General features: G+C 37.5%; 1 protein-coding gene and 1 long non-coding RNA gene across 3 annotated transcripts in view; one reads left to right on the top strand and one right to left on the bottom strand.

Annotated features, from left to right (window-relative positions):
• Nucleotides 1-5,587: 5,587 nt before the first annotated feature.
• On the bottom strand, nt 5,588-15,961 carry LOC136247315 (uncharacterized). The gene is made up of 3 exons (XR_010697357.1): nt 15,864-15,961; nt 6,120-6,205; nt 5,588-6,073 (listed from the first exon to the last, which is right to left on the bottom strand). It is a non-coding gene; the product is annotated as an uncharacterized lncRNA (long non-coding RNA).
• The window catches only part of LOC136247314 (uncharacterized), a 68,900-nt gene continuing 50,267 nt past the window's right edge, over nt 7,895-26,527 (top strand). The window contains exon 1 of one of the 2 annotated variants that reach the window (XM_066038936.1): nt 7,895-8,673. The gene's annotated coding sequence lies outside the window, so the exon portion shown is untranslated. Of the gene's footprint in view, nt 8,674-15,899; nt 16,120-26,527 lie in introns of those variants that run through there. The other variant, XM_066038935.1, reaches the window with a different exon arrangement.

Raw genomic sequence — 26,527 nt, 5'->3', positions numbered from 1 at the left:
GAAATATACACATAATTATAATGCAGGCATCATGCTTTTTATTATGCTGGCATATTTAATGCAGACCTAGAAGTTGGACAGGTGACCAGGCTCTAGCTACACACTATAAACGTACACAGTGATGAAATACTCTCTCCTGACACTATATTATTACTGTGTGTTATACAATATTTTTCTTGATTTGATTCTAGTATGTGAGATATACAACACTCACTAATTTGCAGAAGTGTAACTGAAATCTAATCATAAACAGCCAAGCTGTAAAAAGGGCGCAGCTTCCAAACAAGCCAGGGTGATAAAAATGTGAAATCAAAGGTGGTGGCCAAAAAATGGCTGTGATGCTAGCAAAAATTTAAATTCAGACGAATTTGTGTTGCCTCATCCAAGGCTACAGTAAGAGTGCCCCAAATTCATATGAATTTTAGTTACAAAAATTTTTACAATATATCTACCATCACAGCCATTTCTTGGCTGCCTCCTTGTTTTTCACATTATTTTCACTATATTCATTTTGGGGGCCATACTGTTTTTTTACAGCTTGACTCTTTTGGATTAGATATACACTACTTTGAGAGAAAGTGCATTTGTAATGTTACTCTTCAAATAGATGAGAAAAGTTCTTCTACTACGTAATCAATTTAGTCACTTTTCTTCTATCACTTTACCTCCTTGATTGTTCCATACTCTGGTGGATTTAACATAACTGGCAGTTATTTTCTTCATTCATACTATAGGCATTGTAGTCTTTTGATCACATTGACTACATCTATTATAAGAGTGAACCATTCCTTGTACACTATATCCTATTGACAAACTACTCGCAAAAATCTATGCCTAAATACAATTTAAAGGTGTCACTAGTTTTATGATAGAAAACCTAAACAATCAAACAGTTAAAAAAGCATATCCTACGAACCACACAGAAGGTAATTACCAGGTGTATTGTTATTTGATTGTCAATCTAGCCAACAGGTAACCAATTTAAGCACATCGTTATCTGATGTCCTTTATGTTAGCAGACCATGCAATAAGTTCTACTGGAATAGCTAGTGGTGTTTACACATGACTGTTACAATCCATGCTGGAATGATGTTTATTTTGACCAATGTAAACTTGATTGCTCAAAAGCATATTAATGTAATTATTAGCCTAACACTTCAAATGTCCATATCATTTTTCCCCAAATAGGATTTTAGAGGAATTTTGATGTTATTCTCTAGAAAATTCTGCATCTAATGATATAAATTTATCTTAGTACCATTATTATTTCTTAGTATGATTAATGTTTTACCTTCAACAATCAGGCTATTGTGCTGCATTAATATTATTATCTAATCCAAAACAGTCAAGCTGTAAAAAAAGTGTGCGGCCCTCAGAAAGGCTATGGTGAAAAAGATGTGAAATCCAAGGTGGTGGCCAAGAAATGGCTGTGATGGTAGGTTAATGGTAAAAATTTTAATAACGACAATTCAGGTGAATTTTTGTGCCGCTTGGTCTTGGCACAAAATTCACCTGAATTGTAGTTATTAAAAATTTTACCATTAACCTACCATCACAGCCATTTCTGGGCCGCCACCTTGGATTTCACATCTTTTTTCACCATAGTCTTTCTGAGGGCCGCACACTTTTTTTACAGCTTGGCTGTTTTGGATTACATTTCCTTTCTTTTTGTATTTGTATACCCATAGGCCAGCTTTGGGACTTTTTTAACCTATGCTTTTTTTCTTTACCACAGGAAGAAGAAAAGATGAAGCAGATGTACTTTAAATATTTTATCAGTAAATGTACAAATTATATGTATAATACATAATATTATATTGATTACAGAAATCTCCATGGTGGTTTCTTTGTAACTGAACACTCTACAAGGTGGCTTCTTCTAGATGCTCTCTCTACAGGGTGAATTGTATGTAGCTGAACGATCTACAAGGTAACTTCTTCTAGCTGATCTCTCTACATTGTGATTTGTTTGTAGCTGAATTCTGTATAGGTGATTTGTTTGCAGCTGAGCTCTATTTACAGAATGGTTTCTTTGTAGCTGAACTCTCTACAAATTAAGGTAACTTCTTCTAGCTGATGTCTTTACGGGTCACTAGTTTGTAGCTGAATTCTCTACATGGTGGTTTCTTTGTAACTGAACTCTCTACAAGGTAACTTCTTCTAGCTGATCTTTCTACAGGGTGATTTGTTTGTAGCTGAATTCTGTATAGGTGATTTGTTTGCAGCTGAGCTCTTTAAAACTCTCTACAAGGTAACTTCTTCTAGCTGATGTCTCTACAAGGTCACTAGTTTGTAGCTGAGCTCTCTACATGGTGGTTTCTTTGTAACTGAACTCTCTACAAGGTGACTTCTTCTAGCTGATCTTTCTACAGGGTGATTTGTTTGAAGCTGAACTCTCTACAAGGAAACTTCTTCTAGCTGATCTCTCTACAGGGAGATTTGCTTGTAGCTGAACTCTCTACAGGTGATTTGCTTGCAGCTGAACTCTTTGCATGATGGTTTCTTTGTAGCTGAACTCTCTGCAGGGTAACTTCCTCTATTAATCTCTCTACAGGACGATTTGTTTGTAGCTGAACTCTGTGGTTTCTTTGTAGCTGAACTCTACAAGGTGATTTCTTCTAGATGAACTATCTCTTTCCATAGTTGCATGAACTCCCTACAAGGTGACTTCTTCTAACTGATCTTTCTACAGGGTGATTTGTTTGAAGCTGAACTCTCTACAAGGTAACTTCTTCTAGCTGATCTCTCTACAGGGAGATTTGTTGCAAGCAAATGCCCCATTAGTTAAATTATCATCTGAGAAGTGAAGTATCCAATATGCTTCGTTGTCAGCTATGTTCAACCCGTTACACAGCAGTACGAATCAAGAACTGTTTAAAAAGCACCTCTGCTATCAAAATAGCCACTATGACAAATACAGACGATTTCCATTACAAAGGGAACCCATCACATACTATCGCCAAATCTACACTTTTCACTGTCAGCATGCAAAGATGAATGGGACACAAAGAAGGACACTGGTAAGTCCATGAAAAATGCATTATACGTACTGCAGTATGCCAAAAGGCACCTGTCGGACCAAAGCAACGTCAAAAAGTGAAAAAATCAAGCCTGTAGCCTTAGCTGTTATTCAAGTTATTCTTGTCTGAAGGCATCAGTCAGTCAGTCAGTAGAAGATTCTGTTAAATAAATTATTTTTTAAATTCCGTAGCAACTTTTTGAAAGCGCTTTGGGTCAATCTGAAAGCTTTTTGGGGCTTAGTTTCACCTAACCAATACTGCCTCATCATCGTCAGGGGAAACTGAGGCTAATTTTTGGGTGATATTATTTATTGGGACACGCCTATCCTTCATGGTCCTTACTATACAGCACTATTGTACTGTATGATATATTTCTCTACAAAACACTCAATACTTCTAACCTAGTGTTGTATATATGGAAAAGTTATAGAATCATCATCTGCATAATTACACAGGATAGCCATTGTTGCTAATCCTTAATGGCATATATTTATTACATGATTTACATAAAAGAATACACGGGCACATGTATTATTCAGATAAACTGCTGGTAGTAGAGATTTCTGAAAAATAATTTACATTCTATATTTCACTGATATGATTGATATGACAAACATTATGCTATCTTCAATTACTCAGTCAGTAGAAAATTCTGTTGAATACAATTTTTTTTTAAAATTCCGTAGCAACTTGTTGAAAGCATTTCAGATTGATCTGAAGGTTTGTTTCAAATTAACCAATACTGCCTCATCGTCGTCTGGTCTGGTTTTTGGGTGATGTTTATCATGAGCCATGCCTACTCCTTTGTGGTGCTTACTATATACAGTACTATTGTACTGTATGATATATTTCTCTACAGTGCACTCAATACTTCTATATAACCTAGTGTTGTATGGAAAAGTCTTTTAAGAATCATGATCTACCTATTTAAATGATGAAGGCATGCTGTAAATACTATGGACAAACTTCATTGTCAAATATACAGATTCTAAAAATGAAAAGTTGATAACTGTGAACAGAGCAATGTTATTTACGCACATGATCTGCACTTTTGGGATACCTGACCAAGTAGACATCTCCATGCTTCAAGATACGATGTTTCTCTCTGTGGAAAACAACTGTTAATGTTGTAATTGTTGTAATGTAAAGCATAAAGAGAAGACGTTCACATGACCATGATTTCTCACATTATATATTTACTACAGCAAATACTGTAGTCAACCTCAATAACTAGGAGCATGGTTGGTTACATAATTATTATCATTTTGGCTACATTCAAGGGAACCATCTTTAATGAGAGAATCAACTTCGTATAAGAGTTTAAAGACTTTCTGCTTACAGCAGAAGTCCTTCCAAAAATTAATAACCATTTATTAAAACAATGTCTGATCTGATTCGTTTGTTGAGATTACTGAGTTCGTTTTATACACTTACATTCAACAACTGATTGTGGTTTTTGGTTATGAAAATATTACACCTTTAAAATAATACAATCAACATTCAACTTTAATATTTCTTTAGTACAAGAACAAGCCTGTATTTTGTGCACTGTAATTGCAAACAGATTAGGCTTGAAATAAATTCTTAACAACACATCTTCTGTGTAGCTCTTCTTATACAACATCATTATCAATCCACAATGGATGATACTGCACTTCCATAAAAATCACAAAATGTCACACATGTACTAATTGATTAGAATGTTCACAAGTAATATGTGACAGACTAGTTTAGCTATCAAACAGCATGGTAGTATTGTTTAAGTAGGGTTCTCATTAAAAGTGATGTGAGTCGCCAATTTATGCTGCCTTTAAAAATCATCCTTGAGACATCTTATAGGACAAAAATCCACCTTTATGGAATAATAATAATCCATCTAACATGAAATAGGGCAAACGTAGGCAATAGAGCTAGGTGTGGTGGAAGGGTGGTGGTGTGTATAGCTATGATAATATTGTATATCTTTTGTACGCACACATATGAAATCCATGGTACATAAGTAGTGATTGCATCCAGGGGTGCAGTGTGCACCACCTGGAGTGTTGCCACACCAATCCAGGGGCGGATCCATACTTATGGAAAGGGGGGGATGAGGCACTACATTGTCTCTGGCTTGATAAGGTGAGACCAAAAAAAAAGGGTCACAGCCAGCTGACAATAGCTGCCCACCTCACCAACCACGAATTTATAGCTGATAAAGTACATAAAAATCCTTAAATAGCTCACTACACACTGTTCTAATACTGTGACTGCTTTATTAGAGTGACTGCCCTATTAAAGTATCTCGATCTTGGTATACTAAAAATTTTTGTAAGGGGGTCAAGAGCCCCCCCCCTCCTGTAAAACTCTAACTAATATGCTTGTTTAGCACATATTCCAGGAATAATTTAAAAAGAATTGCCAGAAAGAATAATTGGAAGCGCAAAAAGCATTATAGACTTCTGCATAATCACAAGCTATTATCATTATCACGATAATGGATCTCTGCAATACAACGCATCTGAAAAAATCCCATATGTTCGTGCAAGCCTAATTTTACACTAGAATGCAATAAACACAACGGGTGGAGTATTTACATAATTGTAAAAAAAAAATATATATATATTTTAAGCACTTCTTTCACAGTGAAGGTGGGTGATAAAGGCATAAACCTTGGTAGCACCATGATCCCAAAAGCAAGAGGAGTTCCAAAGTCTTTGTTATGTGTCACTACTCCCAAGTGTGTGGAAGTATGAGCGTTAGCTTGTTTGCATTGGATGAATGGTTCACTACATATCATATTTTTGCTTTTGTCCTGGTTGTTAGAAAGGCTTGAAAGACAAAAATTTCCCAGAGATGAATTTGCCTACTGATGGAGAACCCTATGGTGTAAGATGAATCTTTGTAGATGACTGCATTCATAAGTCATGATTGGTTAGTTAAGTGTCTGTAATTTATTTTTCGTATTGTTACTGTACAAATCTATTTTTCTGTTATTGCCACTTTGTAGCACTGTTACTTGAAAGTTCCTGGCTTCTAGAGCTGAGGCTTCAGTTGATCATCCCCTTTGCTACCTAGACAAGAAAATGTAATAAAATGGATTTTGAATAATGCACTAACATGTGGGGTTCTTGAATATCCGGTCACAACTATCACGCTACTGAATCTATAAACAAATGCCCATAGTTTATGTTGCCGTTAGTCCACTGCAAGAAAACAAACTTCTCATTAATAAACAAAATAAGATGATATCCAGTTTTTGACCACCAGTATCTTTGCACACAAAATATGGAATTTTTGTAATACTTGTATGTTTTACCCATTGTAAACAACATAATATTAAGGTGGCATAATCTGTCAAGTTTTCATGCATTAAAACACAAATGAAAATCAATGACACAAGGGATACGTGCGACTATACTTGGATATTTAATTCCTACTTCAGTCATGGCTATACTATTTTACAGGTTTTGGATTGAAGTGGGAATTAAATGCACACTAGTATAGTCACAGATTACATGACCTCCCTTGTTTCATTGTTATTTACTAGGCAGATGCTAGCAACATTGTGGGGCGAGCCTGAAGGGAATCTAGAAGCTATGGCTAGGTAATATGTTATGGGTAATTTATTTATTCATGATTATTATAGTTTTACAGGTAATGCTGCTTGGAGTATAGCTCATAATTGAATGTTGTTATTATCTAGCCATTCATGCAAATGGGAGATAAGCACATTATATAAAACTACGGGGTTCAGATGTGGCTTGAGCACTAACCCAAGACATAAGCTAGGTATGGGCAGGGCTATTAAAAGAACAGCCCTGATGAAGTACAAGATATCGGACTACCGAAGGCGAGGACGGACTACCTAAGCTGCCGGACTGGAAGACTACCGGACTGAAGGTGTCGATTGAAGCTGCCGGACTACCAAAGGCGAGGACCGAAGGTGTCGATTGATCTGGTCCGTACTTTTCATGCAGACTGCATTGTTTGCAGAGGCGTTTCTGTTACTGCTCTTCGTTTGCAGTATTGTGGAACGCTTTGAACATAGCAGTGAAAGCAAAACCTAGTGACACCAAACTCTGACATCATCCATTTTCCTTTTGATGTATAGTAGGTGCTGGTTCGCCAGTCATTTGTGAAGGTGAACTGAGCACTGATTCTGTTGCAGACTACTGACTGAACTCATAACCAAAAAGACAAGTAATTTCACAGTATTATCATGAAAATACGTACTGTAGCTAACATGCAGAACTATTAATTCACAATATTAGTGCTTTTGTTTCATTGTTATGTATGTGTAGTGAAGGTTAATGGGTGTTACTTTCTAAAGATCTGCCATTCAATTTGCCATAGAATTGAAAAGTAAACCATTAACCTTAAAATGACATACTTAAAATTCCTTCTGATTTCCTTTTGCTATACGTACGTAGGTCATTGTAATTGCTATTCACTGTTCCAAATCTAGTCTGGTCTGGGGTATGTATCACATGTCAGAAGTTACCCACAAAACATACAAAATGTATTAGTTATATGTATAGCTAGCGGATAATTTATAAATATTAACTAATGTGAGACCAGAATCTTTATCCCACAATCACAGTAGTTATTGCATCTTTAGATGGGCCTAACATGGCGTACTTCATGCTACACAAATGTATAGCTCATACTCATGATGGTAAAAAGTTCCATCTAAAGTCATGAGCCTTATACTCTCCCTCCTACCAGGCAAGGGTAGGGGAAACTTGGGGATTCAACATCTTAAATATCAAATTTCCCACCCGTAAGAACATGATGGGTATTCAACTACCCATCCATGGAGACATTACGAGTAGTCACACTGTACTTATAGAAACATGTTTTTTTCTTGCAGGAGGTGCACGACTTGCATGGTCAAGTAAGCAGCTAAAAATGGTGCAGTTATTGTACACATGAGTTGTACTTTGGGTTAAAGGCCATGCCTTTACCTGTTTGGGTATACAGGCCACACTGTTATCCATTATAATACCACAGGAATGTCACATGACATCCTGTCTATCCCATTTTGGTAAGCTGTTTTTATAGTTTGTGTTTGCTCATGTTTATGTGCAAGCTTTTGCTGTTGTGTGTGTGTGGGTGTGGGTGTGGGTGTGGGTGTGGGTGTTAAAGGAAGTAAATAATCAAGTGGTTGACCTGACCTGAACTTTGAACTGATCTGAACAGAATGCACTAGGGACACCATGTATTAGCTAGTGTGGAACTTACGGTTAACTTGTAAAATATTCTAGTATTGTAAGCTAGAGTATATAAGTAGTTCTTGTAGTTCAAGTTGTTCTAAGTTATTGAGTTATACCTTGCAATTGCAATTTGTCAAGTGATTTATTAAAGACTTTAATCAACTATACTCTGTACAATTGCGCAAGCTCTGCTAACAGTGTGTGTGGGTGTGGGTGTGGGTGTTAAAGGAAGTAATTAATCAAGTGGTTGACCTGACCTGAACTTTGAACTGATCTGAACTTTATGTTCTAGAATACACTAGGGACACCATGTATTGTAAGCTAGAGTATATAAGTAGTTCTTGTTATTCAAGTTGCTCTAAGTTATTGAGTTATACCTTGTAATTATGATTTGTCAAGTGATTTATTAAAGACTTTAATCAACTATACTCTGTACAATTGTGCAAGCTCTGCGAACAGTATGTGTGTGTGTGTGTGTGTGTGTGTGTGTGTGTGTGTGTGTTCTATACAGGATTATTATGCTAACAACATTAAAGAGGTTGGTACAAAGAAAATCTTCACTGCTAGAAAATCTTCTTCTGATAGATTGGCCCCATTCTGCTTAAGCAGTGCCTGAGTGGCCACCTACTGGTGGACTACTAGCTTAATAACTGCAGTGCAGTGTCTAGCTTAGTGCTGGGTTATAATCGTGTGAGATAATGGTGCATTGGTTTTGATTGTTGAATGCTTATTATCTACTGTAGCTACATGTATTATGTACATACAGTAGCCAAATGTATGCTCTGGTGAAGTTTTAGCCTCATAAGTGGATTTACAGCAAAACAAAGAAGGAGTAACAGAAAATTTATATAGGGAAAACAAATTGCAGGTGTATAAAATAATGGTAGTATCATATGAATGTTGTGATATAGAGAGGTACAACTACGTAGCATCATCAGGTTTGCCATGAATTGGGGAATTCATTGCTGAGTAAGTTTTTTTCCTTGTTCACTACATACAGAGCTGAAGAAAGATCATTCACATATGTACAATCACCTCAATGTAACATCAATAACTCTCAAATAGACTTTTATTTCTTTATCTCTTGTTTAAATTTAGAAATGGCTTCTGTTGTCACACTGAAGGCTTCAGTTCATGTTAAGTGATGTCTATTAACACTATGAATACAAACTGTTGGTTTGAGTAAACCCCTCTCACCACCACAACTGTCATATAAACAGCCATAACATGACATTGTGAGCATTCTGTAACTTCAGCCAAACGTTTCAGTGGTTCCTGGATTAATAGTCTGGAACATGCCCTTACGTGTATGGGAATAAGGATAACCTTTCTCTTGCACAGTAATGCATAGTTAGATTTTGTTATCACATACTTTCAGAATATCAATAATTGTTTATTGTATTATTAGAAACAGTAGTAGCCGGTGTAGTTGTGAAATATCACATTTGGTTCCAATAGATCAATTTTGCACTTCAGAGTTGTGGTTACTTTTGTGTAAACAACAACTTGAATTCCTTATTCTATAGTAAGTAATTTGATACTACATGTACACTTCCATCCTGTTTACAAAGGGTTAAGGTAGCTATGCTGTGTGACGTAGCTACGTTTATGTTTATTTGGTTTGGTCTTTTGAGCTACTGTAGTTCTCGGGAAACATTTAAAAGTGTAGATTATGTGCGGGGGGGAGTATCCTACTTCAGTATAGTCTGTACAAATGAGTAGAGCAAAGTTTATGGCAAAATATTTATACTGATTAACACGCCTAACAAGTTTACAAGTCACATGATTTTGCAACTCATTGATAACACAGAAACCATAAAATAGCTGTTATATTGTCGTCGCTGGTACGTCGCTGTTCATAATGCATCAATACTACAGGAGTAAAATCCTAAGGTTGCTTAGGGGGCCAAGTGCTATTTCCTTCTGAAGCCTTGTTTGCTTGTATACTTTCTTCCAATGATCAGAAATTCGAGAAACCACACATGCAGCTGGGCCTACAAACATAGGGTGCAAGGATATGTAAGTGTATACATAAAATTTAATTATTTGTCATGATTCATAACATTTTATGGCATTATAGTATGACCATGCAATTTTCAGCCCCTAATGGCTTATTATTTTATTGCATTGAGTTTTGCGATTGATTAAGTTTGACAAATGGTGACAAATCACTTTATCGACAAATAATTCCATTCCTATCATCTAAAAATAATATGTGACCAGAAAGCGAAAAGGTACCTTTTTCACACACAAAATTTGACCCATTTTTTGAACTTTACAGCTTCATAACTTTTCGATCGTAGTGTATAATCATCTGAAATTTTCCATGACTGTAGCTACGGTATCTGGTTGCATTTTCATGCAAAGAGCAACTTAAGAAGTCAACTGTTATGACATTTTGTTTGCTGGTATGTAAAATGTGTGGAAAAGGTACCTTTTCGCAAATCCGGTCACATAATACAGACTTCTGATAGTTAAATCAAGTGGTCTTAGAATTATGATCATGATTAAAGTACTGTACTAGTAAGGACACAGCTTGTATAGCAGATTAGCAAATAGCAGTACAACATTACCAATAATAATAATACAAAAGTAGATCTAGAATCAAGTAAGTAAATATCTAATAAGGATATAAAACTATCGGCATTAACTACAATTGCAGGCAAAGTGTTCCAATCATTAATTATTAGCCTATTAAAAATATTTTGCTCTACTGTTTAATAATGAATGATACTAAAACAGTTTGAACTGGTGTCTTCTGGTGATGATGGCATTGGAATAGGTATATAAAGTAGAAAAATGTGGCTTAAAATAATTAATAAGAATCTTGCATAATAGTATCCTGTGACGTCTGTAATGCCTATGAATTAGAGACTGTAACGGGAGTGTTGAAAGTCTCTCTTCAGAGGGCTTGTCTCTATTAATGGTAGCAAACATGTATCCCTATGTAGGACTTTTTTATTTTCTTTGATTGAGAACAAAAGAAGGTCCCTGTACCGCATTATAATATTCAAGCATACGGTGTACCAAAGCTGTAAATAATTTAATCAACATATCAGAATCTAGACGATTGCAAGATCTCCTGATTAGCGATGGAAATATTTTTATTTCCTTTCAATCCCCTATTTAAGCTTGCAGAATTCCTGAACCATCCACATGGTTATCATATGAAGATGCCCATTGAAAATTCAGAAGCCCTTCCTCCTATCAATTCCTTTGTGTACGTGAAATGGGCAGAATCTGGAGAAGAGCCATCTGGATGGCGCAAAGCAAGAATTGACCAATAATTTCTAGATAAACCTTGCAAGATTGTTTATGATGACAGTTATGATCGTGTGGTTTCTGAAGTTATGGCTCTACATGAAATGGAGTGGAAACCATGTTCTAAAAGAGCAAGAAAATTTGTGTCTCTAGATGGTAAACCTGCCTTCACCAAAACCAACTGGAAGCCATCTTTAAAATTTGATGAGTCAATGGAACACTCCCTTAAAGGTTATGCTGATGATGTGACTTTGATCTCTTGTGACTTTGATGTTCATTAGTTTGTTTTACAATTAATAGATCTGAAAGCAGCAGATTTAGACTTAACTTTTAAGCCTCCTAAGTGTGTTTCTTTCCTTTTTGATTGTTCCACAAGGTCTACTTCTATCTAAAGGTGCAACCAGACCCATTACAGAAGGACATACTAAATTTTTGGAATAGCTAATTGATGTCTCCTTAAGTGCTACAAAGAAGGCTGCAAGCAAGCATATGGTATGTCATCTGAAGGGCTTGCTTACTGCAACTGATTCACTCCCTAATCAAGTTGAGTATAAACTATGGATTTACAGAAGCTACATAATTTCATTGCTCTGGTTCCATCTGTGTGCTGATGCTGTCTCCAGCAGGTCCATCTCAAGGCTGGATCTATTGCCACTTGCTTTCTAAAGAAACAGCTGAATTTACCCAGAGTGCTTGTATTGTACTATCCAGGGGTTTGCCGCCCAAGCATTTCTTGAGGGTTCAGCAGAGTTAGAAGTTTCTTGAAAATCTTGGAATTGTCTGTTGGGGAAGGTTCCATCCTGGTCAATTGTTATTCCTCTTGCATGCAGCATCTGACACTCTGCCTACAGCTGTTAATTTACAGTGGTGGGAAATTCAATGTGATGCAAAGTGCTCACTTCGTGACTCAAAGTGGCCTACCACAGCCCATGTCTTTAGTGGCTATCCAACTGCACTAAGCCAACAATGATATACTAACAGGCATAATCAAGTTCTTTCTGTTTTGACTTCTGCTCTTTTTTTGAGGTCTTTGCAAATGCTCCATGTATTAAAGTGTATGCTGATTTACCAAATTTCTATGCTGATAATGCCCTGCAAACAACAATTCCAACTTAATCTCCTAATCATCTCTTACTGACCAGATATTGTGATACACAATTCCCAGAGTCCTGCTATCACTTTGTTGGAGTTAACTTGTCTTCTGGACGTTTATGCTCATATTCAGGCTGCTTGAAACAGAAAGCAAAATAAAGTTGAATACCTTCAGTTGCTGGTCGAACTTGATCATCTTAACATTGCTAATTACTATTACACAATTGAGATAACAGTGCTGGGCCACTTTCAGCTATCTTCTATCGAGAATCCACTTAACTTATAAAATTTTGTTCACCTGAATTGAATACATCGAAAGGTTTTATCAAGAAGTGTTTGGATGATGGTGCTTCTGCCAGTATTTCATCTTCATGAGGATCTTTCTGGCAAGGGATTGTAAAGAGTGGACCACTGATTAGATAATACTTACATTGTAGCTTATTATTTTTGTGTTAATATTGGTCTTGTTCATTTTTGTTTGTTTGTTTGATTGTCTGTCTGTTTGATTGTTGTTGTTTTTGTTTTTTCTTCTTTCCTTGCCATGCCCACAATGGTTCCATACTTGGTTCTGTTGTTGACCAAAGACCCACATGCATTTAATCTTTTTACTTGTACATACTTTCATCAATAATGATGGTTCTTTCTTGCTGCAGAGTTGCCTGCTAGTTAGTGGACTCCACATTCCCAATTTGAAGAAAATCATCCCAGCCATTTCTAGATATGAGCAGCCAAAGTTTTGATTGTTTTTTTCCTTCTACTTTGCACACTTTGCAAAAATTGCTATAAAACACAAACACGTCATCCGATCACCTTAAAATTTGGCACACATAAAGGGAATCTAAACGCAAATCCTACCATCAAATTTGGTGCAAATCTAATGAATGGTTCAGGATTTATGACCAATTATTCACATAAAACAAAATCGATTTGTTGTCAAGCCTATACAGATCAGAGTAAACTGCTTTATGGAATAAGTTGAAAATTAGCTTTGTAAATAGATCAACCATTGTAGGAGTGCCTTTTGGTGGTTTGAAAGTAATCGAAATAAAGATCATGCAGATATGACTCAAAGCCGAAGATGTGTAACAATTGTGTGATGGAGGTTCATTATTAAAAGGCAGTAGATATCCGTCCAGCAGTCACATGACTTTGAAAAAAAACTAGACAAAAAAGGGTCCCAAATGAAAAACACAAAAGAAAACCAAATCCATGTCTGGTCCAAGAATCAAACCCAGGACCTCCAGTGCGTTAGCCAAGGATCACAGCCACTGTGCTATGTGGCTCCCAGCTACTCACCTCCCTTAGTTCCTACCTTATATACGTCATTCAAGAAGAAACCTATATAAAAAGAATACCCGGTGAAGATTGAATCAAAGCTAAACCCGACCCTAATATTAATGTGACATTTGCCTGTTAATGTCAGATTCTTACAGATCCAGTCACATTTCACCTGTAACCAAAGTAAATTTAGGCTTACATCATTCTGTTGGGTTTTCACAGATCCAGTCACTTAGAAACAGCACATATGCAGCCTTTTGAGTTTTAGTGTACGAATGGGTGGAAGGGGGACTATTTGTAGCACAGGGGGACCGACTGTGGCAATTATAAATGTGACTGGATTTGCAAAAAGAGGCCTTAAACACACATCCAATTTAGCTACCAACTTTCGTGACTCATAACTTCGGAATGGAAATGGCTATTGACTCAAAATTTGGTTAGTAGTGAGACTAAGGGTCTGTAACAAAGGAATGTAATTAAGCAATGTCATCCCAATATAATGGCAGCAAGAATGACACCCGTACTAAGTACTTATTCTTGAATCTGGTTAATTAACGGCTGCTAAGTGTTAGCTAACACAACCAAAGGTACTTTCCATATTCTTTAGGCAACATCCTGAGTAGCTACATCAGCTCCAGTTGTGAGGCTCTTTACTTCCTCCATCTTTTGCTGTTGTATAGAACACTCTATTGTCGATTGCAAACAGCCTTAATCTCGGGTTGGCAATAAAAAAAATCAACCTCTATACTTTCTCCTCCAACTCTGGGTGATCAATCCTACCCAAGTCTACATCAAAACTGTAGGGTAATAATATGGTGATTCCCCTTGCTGTTTCTGTAGCTTGCATTTTAAATTTTCATGATTTTTCAGGTTTTTAAACAAAAATGGGCAGCAGGTACTGTGTAACATGCTTCATTGTTTCCATGAATGGTACATTACGTGGCGGTAATCATACTATCAAAAACGGATGCATAGTCTAGGGGATATGGAGGCTGTGAGTTTCCAAATCATAGCGTGAGCGAGAGCATCAGCTTACATTTGCATATGTCATGTGAACACTCTAAAGCTCCACTTAATAAGGTACAAAAAGGTGTCTGGGAGTTATTAAAACAACCTTGGACTTCATTACGAGAGTTAATTTTTCATTGCAAACCCATCAAGTGCTGTTTTAGTTGAAATTGAAGTACAGCAAATCACCTTTTAAGTAAGTGTATTTGTAGAACATGTCACCCTATAACCCAAAAAAGTACTGGACAACATTCTAGAAGTTCCTGCCCATTTTTTTATGAATATGAACCAAAATCCATCAAAAGTTATGACATGGATATATATCACAAATGGAAGGAATTTGGTCTCTACCGCACCCACCATTTAAAACTAGATCGTTGGTAGGCTCCATCCCCTAAGTAACAAGTTAATCCAAAGGGGGTCAATTTTTTCATTGCCACTGACCCTATTATCTTTCACAAAACTTCATGACAAACCCTTCTGCACATTACACAATTCTACAGTATCTTTGGTACAACTCTAAAACTAACATCACAATAATTCAGCAATTACCAAAAACAAAATCTGGTTGATGTTTCCCGTTTTCTACAAAATATTAATTTTGAATTCTAGAGTGACCAGACCTTCCTCTTTATGCGAAGGGAAGGGTGTCATCGGCCTAGTCAAGCCCTACCCCTCACCCCTGGGGTCCCTATACGCCTGCTGGGAATTTGGCATCTACACAATTACTGCCCCACCCCTGGGGCTTTTGATGACGTTGTACTAAAAAAATATATTTTAAAAGGTAGCTATAAATCAGATTCCGAGGTGGGGACATAGTGGAGCTGCTTAGCTGGCCAATATTGGGGTTGATACTAGACTGTCAAATCCCTCTGTATTCCCCCAACTTACCTCGAGGATGGGGGGAGGAGTGGGTATGGTGCATGACATTGTTAGGTGCATATTAAATGCTAAAGTTTTGCTTCTAGTATGGCAGACAATGCATGCAGCTATTATCAGACAAACTCACTTTGCACGGCGATAGCTAGCAACAACATTTACGATCTCTCAAAAGGTTTTTTCTTTATAGGGACCCGCCCATTTATGCCAGGGTTGTTTCGCACTGACCTTTTTCATTATCACGTGATTGTTGGTGTTTGTTTTGTTGGACGCTGTATTATATTATAGAGTAGTGATACATACCTCGTCGCTACCATACCGCTAGAGTGTTGTCAAATTGTACAAAAGATAATAAGTGTGTTCTCTAGGATACATCTGTTTGAGTGGTGAGTTATGGTGCTCAGTGTAGTATAAGAAAGGGGCGTTACTTGGACGTATAAAGAAAGCGAGGGACAGGAGTAAATGCAGCCAGTGTTCAGTCGTGTGTGTCTACAATCTATGGTTTGGTAAATGAATTTAAGCGATCAGGGAGGTAGTCTTGGTTTCACGTCTGGGAGCGTAATAATGCTACGAAAGTTTTTTTCGTGTTAATAGAGCAGTTTCAAAACCATGGTAACCAAAAATTATGCAATGGACCACACCCCAATCGCCATGTTTTTGTACCAGACTGTTTGGTGTTGCAAGTTGAGTTCCTCGCTAAATTCATGCCAAGACTTATTATACGTAAGTAAAATGGATGCCAGTGATAGAATAAACTATGTAGGTGAGTTATTAGGCATTAAAAGATCCGTATTGCCTTCCAACAGGGCAGTTTCGTAGGAAAGAGAAATGCGTAAAGATGGATTAGGCCAAATTGCGACCTATTCACTGCCCAAAGGTGGTTAAAACTAGGGGAAACTTGTAGTATAGGTCTTTATCCTGCATCACAGCAGCGTACAGCCACATCCTGCCTTCCTTGAGTTAGCCAGAATCGCTCATCTGCTGGGATTGCCACTTCGTGTGAAAAAGCTGACAGCGAAATAAGACTGCTAAACTTTAACTGATGGTTGGTTTTAACAAAAGAACTTAACTCTTGCAAAATTCACCACTAAGAGTCTTCTTTTGCTGGCGTTTTAGTAGTACGCCATCACCGGTCTCATGCCTTTCAGGAGCTCTGGCTAATCCTGGGATAGCTGGATGTGGCTGTACGCTACTGTGGTGCTGGATAAAGACCTATACTGTAAGTTTCCCCTAGTTTTAACCACCTTTGGGCAGTGAATAGGGCGTAATTTGGCCTAATCCATCTTTACGCATTTCTCTTTCCTACGAAACTGCCCTTTTGGGAAGCAATACGGATCTTTTATGCCTAATAACTCGCCTACATATTTTATTCTATCACTGGCATCAATTTTACTTACGTAGTAATAAGTCTTGGGATGAATTTAGTGAGGAATTCAACTTGCAACATCAAACCGTCTGGTACAAAAACATGGCGATTTGGGTGTGGTCCATTGCATAATTTTTGGTTACCATGGTTTTGAAACTGCTCTATTGCATTTTTGAGATTGTAAGGTAGGTTTTAGCATGAAGGAGGGCAGCAACATTGAATGTTGGCTGTGAGATTATCTTATTTCTAACCTTTTCATGATAGCCAGTTGTTGCTGGAGGCTTTCTTCATCTATCTAGTGTCATGTGATCCCCAACTATAAGGCGCACGCCACTAGCGTATCAGTGAAGTACGCTACATAGGATGTCTTCTTGGGAATTTATTTATACTGTTTATCGAGTAGAATTCCTCTCTATTTTTCTAGCTCGTCAACAAAGACGTTTACAGCATCCGTACGAGGCCTCGCGTGATTTATACGTAGCCCAAGCCGATAATCCAGTAGTCTGGTGACACCCACCCCATTCGCATAGAGTAAGGGTCTGGTACTGAGGATTTCCAAATCTTTGCAACGCCAAAGCGCAATGTGTTCACGTGCACGCCTCTCATGTGAAATTTTAAATTCCTATACAGCACACCATATGCATGAGACCAGTGAAACACTGGCACACGAGTATAAAATCCATATCAACAAGCGAGTAGTTGAATCATAACTGTTGGTTCGGTCTAAAGGGCCTAAATCGTCGAATGGGTAAAAGGCAGTAAGCGACGTATGGATCACGTTTTTCTGCTTTGCGTTTCAGACGTGTTGCAAAGATTTGGAAATCCTCAGTACGCTTAGTATCACTGAGTTGTTCTAGAGGAATTTAATTTGAATGTAATGACGTAACGAAATGGTCTTAATGGAAGTGCCTCACCCAAAACTGTGGCAGAGATATTGAACTTTCTTTGCCTTTACACAGGCGAAAGTGGATTGGTCTACTTTTATAGAATACGTATGTCTCCCTACCTAGGAAATCAGAGCATAACCTAGGTTTTTCGCATATCAAACAAGGCGAAAAGCCCTTCCTGAAATAACACTTTCTTCTCTTTGTTCTTTATTAGTCAACTCCTTTTGTCAAGTACCTTTTGTTTCTTTCAGTACTGTTAGGGCATTTGCTGGGCTGTCAAGTTGAACAATCCAGAATGAGTGAGATTCTTCCAAGCTATGACCATGATGGAGCCGCATCATGCAATCAACTATCAAATTTATAAGCAGCAGCCTAGGATTTCATGTCATTATATTAGCATGGTTTCTCTGTGTTAGTTATAGACCTTGTGCGTGCCAAGGCGTGGTCTGACAAAAACTGGAAAAAGTTGCTACGGCTTCAAGTTTCACGATACTTTACAAGAAAAGTGAGGGCAAAAGTATTGAGGGTTCTATTGTAAAAACCTTCCCTAGGCGGAATAACTCGCCATGTAGCGAATATGTTATATACTTTTACCCAGTAACTTACTTTATACCAGCGCTATTCTATCATTTAGTACGATTCTTTTGTATTAGCATTTTTTAAAAATCATAGGCATAGAATGCGTATGTTTTTTGCCCTCAAAAAATGGTGGATGCATTATTTTGATGATGCAATAAAGTGGCACGCCTTGGCGCACACAAGGTCTATAGCAAAATTGTTAACCAATACATTAACAGTGTACTGTGGCTAGCTATTCTATAACTAGCTACAGCTAGGTGTGGTTATACTGCAAAATAATACATTCTGGGTGTAGTATCTGAACCAGTGAACTAGCTAGATAAACTGTATTTTCTGGGTGGTCTCAGGCTCACGCACACTAGCCTAATCCCATTCACTGAGAACTTCATACAATCCTTGTACAATTATATATCCATAGACATCTCTGAACTTTTCAATGTAGATTCATTTCTGTCAACAATCGTTTCACCATCCCATGCCACCAGATCATGTGCAGCTAATCTCGACTTCAGACATCTATCAGAAAACTGCAGGTATAAAATAATGACATTTTGAGGTCACCCAAAACTATGAAGTCTCCTGTCTGGTTCTGTTCCTGCCCATTACGTTGTGCTATATGGCGGTAACATCCACATTTGAATCTACGATTACGTGACACCAGTACCTATTACTCCAAATAATGCACACCTCGAAGGTTTTGTTGCTAGCACCAAGGAGCGCCTACTGCTGAGGAGACTATCGAATTGTGTGAGATTGATGACTGTGTGCGTGTGAGCTTGAGAAAAAGGCTGAATGCATATGTTACACGTGCAATTCGTGTGACTTGACAGGCCTGCATTTGATTCATTCTTTGACGTAACATAAACAAAAATGCGCTGATTAAGTGTGAAGCGTTCTGATTGGTTGCACCAGTTTTTGGTAATCCGGTACAACTCCACTATACTAAGCATACCAGACCCTTACTCTATGCGAAGGGGCGGGCGCTGCCAGACTAATAATCCAGTGGGTTTAGTGGGGATCATTGTTCCCATGCCATGTACTTGTATTTCATCAATCGAGGTATTTCAGCACCCAAGAAGGTCCAGTACAATTTTCAATACAAAAACATTGGGCTCACGTGCACACTACCAACCTCCACTGGGCAAATTATAATAACCGGAACTGGAATCAGGAATGGAACGGAAAGGAATGACTAAACCATGTGAATAAGAACCAAAGCTGAACCCGACCCTAACACTAATGCTAACCTGAGGTTTGCCTGTTAAGCATAATGATGTCTTTCACTGTCTGTATGAAAGTAAGGTTTTGGTGAGTTCAAAGTGAGCTAGGGTTGGAGCGAGCCCTAGCTTGCCTCGAACTCACCAAAAACTTACCTTCATACAACTAGAGTACTTGATAGTGGAGTTGTCAGAGTGACTGTTCCGTTCCATTCCTGATTCCCGTTCCGTTTATTATAACTTGCCACCTCCTCTGGTCTCATGTAGACCAGACCAGCTTTTTTTTCTTTTGTGTGTTGTTTTATGTTTTTATTTGCTTTATCAGTTAGGCAATTGAGGGACCGGCTGGAGGCAAAGCTTGTATGAGAATAGTTGCTAATGCTCTTCATTAACTTTCACTTCTGAACCAACTTTTCCAATTGAAAAAAAATGGACTTTCATCATGTAATTTCTTTACCACTGTTGGGTATTTATCTTACTACACTGATGCTTGAAACACTATAAAACCAGAGGTGTAATAGTTTTAGTTTGAGAAATAACCACCATAATTTTTTGCATGTCATGAGTCTCAACAAACATGGGTAAAGGTCTATAGCTAGCTGAATACGCTGCATAGAGTTGTTTTATTTGGTAAAAATCAATACTTTATTTTTGGGCTGCCCTGCCATCCCCTTTCATCTCTGGGAAGAGAGATGCCAGCTCTTCCTCACAGCATGGAGATGCATTTGGATGTTCACTCAGTCCGTACTGCAAGTTTGAAATTAATCTGAGATTGTATGCTATCTGGTTGATTGCAGTCAAATATTATATATCACGTTGCTAAAAATACAAAATTACAAGTTTGGGTTACTGTGCTATTTGAGAAGAGAAAAGTCAGTTTTTCCTCACAACATAGTGATGCAGTTACATAGATGTTCACTCAGTCCATATTGCAAGTTTGAAATTAATCCAAGTTTGTTTGCTATCTACAGGTAGCTGGTAGTGTTGAAATAGCTATACCTAATATGCTAATATTGGCATAAGTTTCATTGCCATCAGCTAGAGAGCAAACAATGCAACACAGATTGAGGGAGCATCCACTTTGATTATCATGCTGTGAGGAAAATCTAGCTATTCTCTTCTCAGTGGGTGCAGCAAACCAAGCATAAAACTGTGTGTATTAATTGACACAATGATTTTGTCGTCTCCAGCCAGATAGCAAACAATCTCAGATTCATTTCAAACTTGCAGTGCAGATGGCGTTAACATCCACATTCATCACCATGCAGTGAGGAATATGTGGCTATTTTCTTCTTAGATGGAGTGGCAGCCCAAACATAAATTTTCTATTTTTATCAGCATGACAATTTCATTGCCACCAGCAGCTGAACTAGATAACAAACAATCACTCAAATTTGATGTACAGATTTCATGAACAGCCATTTTATCACCATGCTATAAGGGAGGGCTGGCTATTCTCTTGCCAGATCCCAAACCTAAAAAATCTTATTTTATCAATGTGACACTTACATTGCCACCAGCCAGAGATAGCAACAAACTCAGATTAGCTTTAAAATATTGCAGCATCAACTGAATGAATATCCACTTTCATCACCACGCTGGGAGGTAGAGCACTTGAGCTATGGTTTCTTATATCCTAGAATATTTTGTAGCTAGTTTATTGTAGTTTAACTACTGAATGCAGCCATGAGTCATCCAACTATACCATTGCCTCTAATTGTGCTATGGATGCTTATTGAACTTATGTGACTGGTTGGGATGTCAATGGAATCATATGTACATACTTGGGCTTCATGAACATCTTAGCAGAGAGAAACTATGCAGCTCTTCCTCATAGCATGATTGGATTATCACTCAATCCATGGTACAAATTTAAATTTGGGATTTTTTGCTATCTGGCAAGTGGCAATGAAATAATATAATCTGTTCATGTTGTAGCTAGCTACTGTAAACTAAATTCAGTGTTGCTCCAATGTTTTGGTTGCCATACCATCTGAGAAGAGAATACTCAGCACTTTCTCACAGCATAGTGATGAAGGTGGATATTGCAATCTGTACTTCAAGTTTGAAATGAATCTGAGATTGTATGTTATCTGGCTTGTGGCAATGAAATTGTCATGTCAATATAATACAAACTTTATATTATTTTGACTGCCATGCCATCTGAGAAGAAAATAGCTACTGTACGTCTTTTTCACAGCATAGTGATGAAGGAGGTCGTTCACTCATTTGATGCAGCAAATTTTAAAATTTATAATCTGTGCACGATTGATTGCTATTTGACTGGTAGCAACAAAAATTGTCATGTCAATAAAAGGCGAATTTTTACAATTGGGCTGATGCACCAATTAATGAATTGTTTGCTATCTGGCTGGTGGTAATGAAATTTACGCCAATAATAGCACATTGAATATACATGTATGGCTATTTCATTGCCACCATCCAGATTAATTTCAACCATGTAATATGGATTGAGTGAACATCTAATTGCATCACCATTTTGAGGAAGAGCTGGCTTCTCTGTTGTCAGATAGCACAAGCGCAAACGTGGAATTTTGTTTTATGACGTGATATATTTCACCTCCAACAGCCAGATAGCATACAATCTCAGATTAATTTTAAACTTGCAGTATGGACTAAGAGTGAACATCCAATTGCATTATTATATTGTGAGGAAGAGCAGGAAATGTGTGTAGAGGTGGGTAAAGGTCTAGCTGTATACACTACACAGTGTTGCTTTATTTATTAAATTCCCAATAATTTATGTTTGGGCTGCTCTTCTCAGTGTTGCTTTATTTATTAAATTCCCAATAATTTATGTTTGGGCTGCTCTTCTCAGATTGCAGGGCAGCCTAAACATAAATTATTGGAAATTTAACAAATAAAGCAACACTGTGTAGTGTATACAGCTAGACCTTTACCCACCTCTACACACATTTGTTGTGCACAGCAACCCTAAATAACATTTAGCTTATGAGAACATTCAATTCTGTCCTGCAGAAGTAGCTATGTTTACATTACCATGTTTTTAATGCAAATACTGCGACATACAAAAAATTACTGTGGTTATTATTCTCTCAAACTAACATGATCGTGCCTCCAGTTTTATAGTGGTTTAAGCATCAGTGTAGTAAGATAAATATCCTGCAGTGGTAAAGAACTTATTTTGTGACAGTCAATTTTTTCATTGGGAATTCTATCACTGTCAAGCCCTAACCTCTTACCCCCAGGGATTCTATATACACCTACTGGGAATTTTACATCTAGATCTTGCCCTACCCTGGGGCTTTTGACAGCAGCAGTTTTCGGAACCTAAAATGTGACGGGGCTTGCGAAAATAGGGCATGTGGGCACAAACTACACCTTGCCACATAACATCTCATATCTCAGTATTGGGATGCAATATTTTCATTCTGTAACTTGTAGTGTAAAGCAAAAATCTTTGGCTAAAGTGAAGTGGGACAAATACCTAAAAAGAGTTGGAAAAATCCATCCCTAGCCTGACCTTGATCTGCAGGCCACCAGGTACAGGCCAGTGCCACACTTGGTGGTCAAACCAAGATTCCAGCAAAGTTAAGGGAAATTTGTTGTTTTTTATCTGCTTTACCAGAGGGCTAACACTGGAGTACATCTGACCTTATGTCATGTCATAGTTCAGGTATGTTGAGAAGCTATCTCCTTTCTGCAAAAAAATCAGACATAATGAAGCATTTTCAAATCTTTTACTATTGAATAGTTATAATCTACTTAGCCAAGATGTGCATGCTCCAGCCAAGTTTCAGCCTTGTTTGCCAACAGCTTTTGGAGTTACAGCCCTACGAAGTGGCAACAACAGAATAATTGATTTGTACAACAGCATTGGGAAAAATTACAAAAATGGCTGTAACTTGTGAACACAATGAAGTACAGAGTTGCACCTTGCACCATCCTGTTTGCCATGAATGCATAGCTTCATTTTCATTTAAATCACTATAGTGGAAATAAATACATATAATACAACTTTATATTATGGCCATCATACATGCCTAAACAAGTAGATAATGTCTAGCATGAGTCTGAGGATACTCTTAATTGTTTGTTTTTGTCATCATCAATATTGCTGATGGTTTCTTTCTTTGTTGGTAGCTGTCCAGGATGAGTAGGTAATTTTCTCTATCACTTGTATGATCATCATTGTTTCTGTAGCAGTTATGATCTGTAGATAAGAAGTATCACAACCTTGATTTTGAAAATACAAAATGAAATCGACTCAAAAAAACAGCCAAGTTGTAAAAAAAAGGTCCGACCTTCAAAAAAGCCTGGGTGAAAAAAGTTGTGAAATCAAAGGTGGGGGCCAAGAAAGGCCTACTTTATTCCATGGACTGGACTCGTGGACTGGACTTGCAGAATGTGCTGGAAACAACTTTTAAACAGTAATCCAGGCATTATCCATCTCTTGCAACACTGGATACACCACTATTGTGCTACAACTGCTGGTACTGCTCTTCCTTACAAGTCAAATGACACTAGTGTATGCACTAATCAATTAGAATGTACTTATGATAAACATGTACTCACAGTGATAAAGTGTGATAGAGGCCATTGTTGTAGTGTCGATGTTTTCCCTTGTTGCTTCAGCACTTAACACTAACTAGCGTTAGTGCTGTAGTGATGAGCTAGTTTATTTGCATAGCCCCATCACCTCGCCTGGTGGTGCCACCTAGCTACCTGCTAAGGATAAATACTGGCTCACCTATACAGCTGTAATACTACTAGTGCTAAAGTAACAAAGGAAAATATCTACATTATATTAATAGCCTCTGTCACGCTATATCACTGCTAATACACATGTATCATAAGTGTCTTTTAATTAATAATGCGCACACTAGTTTCATGACTTGTAAGGAAGAGCATTACCAGCAGTTGTAGCTCAATAGTGGTGACTCCAGTGTTGCTAGAGATGGATAATGCCTGGATTATTGTGGTAAACTGTATCAAGTTTGATGAGTAGAAGTATGCTAAAAAGAGCTAAATACCTATTCACCTGCTTAGTTATGGGGCTGTAAAAACAGTATTGGATTTAAAAAAATCTTTTCACCATCTAGTAGTCCATTCCACTGTTTATAATCTCCCTTGCAATCATTCTAACTTGTATCAGCGTTTATATACAACACCTTTTTGTTTGCATCAATACACCATAATTAGGCTTAGTGATCTCGGGATGAAACTATTGGGCTCTGTGCACTGATAATAAGTATTAAAATGCAGCACAGAAAATCTTTGCCTATAGGCCAACCACCTGTACTATTGTTTGCAATATAGCCAGATCAGAAATCACTCTTTGAGGCTAGTACACCTTCTAGTATAGGAAGCAGCATCGTGTGCAAATGTAGTTTGAGGATGCCAAGGCTGAAAATCAGTATAGTCTCTTACTTATATGCAAATGTAATAGATGTAAACATACTTGTAAGGACTACTCATTAATAACATACAAACATTAGTATGGTATAGATATTTGCAATGTTATAATTTTCTGATCGGATGTGCAAGGTTTACAGAATCCTAGAGCATAATCGTTGAATAAGTGAAACATTAAAACAAGAGTTTATAGTGGTGTATAGAGAGTGTCGAACTACGCTATACCCTGTGAAAAATGAGCCCGAAAAGTCCTATGGCATTGTTCAAATGATTTGATGATTTGTGTTGGTTGGTGACTAATTACAAGTACAGTGGGCATGCACATATACGTTGAAGCTACCAGTGTGAAAGAACAGTGTACTCGAGAAAAGTATGGCACAACTTGCTATGGAACTTAGAAAGACACAGCCAACTAGAAAAGCCATAGATATCAACTTCAAAAGGGATGTCTTAATTTGAGATTTCATAATGGTCGCCATTCTCAAAACTGATACTGAAAGTGACCCCTCTAGATGGGGCTTTAGCCATAGGGATTTAATGCGGACCACACAACCAAACTAAAGAAGGTATTAAATCTGGGCAATCAACAGCAGTCAGATATACGAGAGGACACAGAGGTATGCGGGCTACTTTATGGGCTCATTTTTCATTGGGTATAGTGAATTTGAATACTCTCTCTAACACATTATAAATATAATTATTCTAAATTATTCGGGCACCAGTTTTATGATCAAGGAAAATACTAATAGCAAAAATCTTAGAGTCATCTTTTCATCAAAACAAGTAGAGTTTATGAAATCTATGTTTCATGTCAGTGCTTCCAAAAGGCAAGTAATATAAGGCATTGGTTTACCACATATTGGATATGCAGTTCACAATCAACCTTTTACTCAGTTTTTGTCTTTGTCCAAGTCATTTTAATAGCTAACCCAGCAGTGCTTTTGACTACTTAAAAAGAAGGTGATAATGCATCTCAGTTTAAAGCTGTATTTTGTCAGTTACATGTGACTGTTTAGTAAGGAGCTGGTGGTTCATTGTTTATGTGACCTAATTTTAGAAACTGTCGATATACACACATTTATCAAAATTCCTTTTATTGGTTCTTTGTTGTTTACAGGGACTGTGGAATGGATTGGTTAAGTTTCAGCTTCATAAGATAAGTTGTGTGGGAAATACAGCAGTAGACACCCAGACGAGCAAATAAATCAATAAGTACAGAAGACATGGAGAAAATAATCTACAGCCGCTTACATAAACCATCATAACTTACTGATACTATGACATGCGGAGTTGAATCTTTTCTCATTGTATTTGCCATGAATTTGTGCATCTATCAAGGTATAGTTTT

This window comes from Dysidea avara, chromosome 2 (assembly GCF_963678975.1).
Source record: "Dysidea avara chromosome 2, odDysAvar1.4, whole genome shotgun sequence".
NCBI lineage: Eukaryota > Metazoa > Porifera > Demospongiae > Dictyoceratida > Dysideidae > Dysidea > Dysidea avara.
Note: the sequence above shows the minus strand (reverse complement) of the source record. Positions and strands in the feature narration are given on the sequence as shown.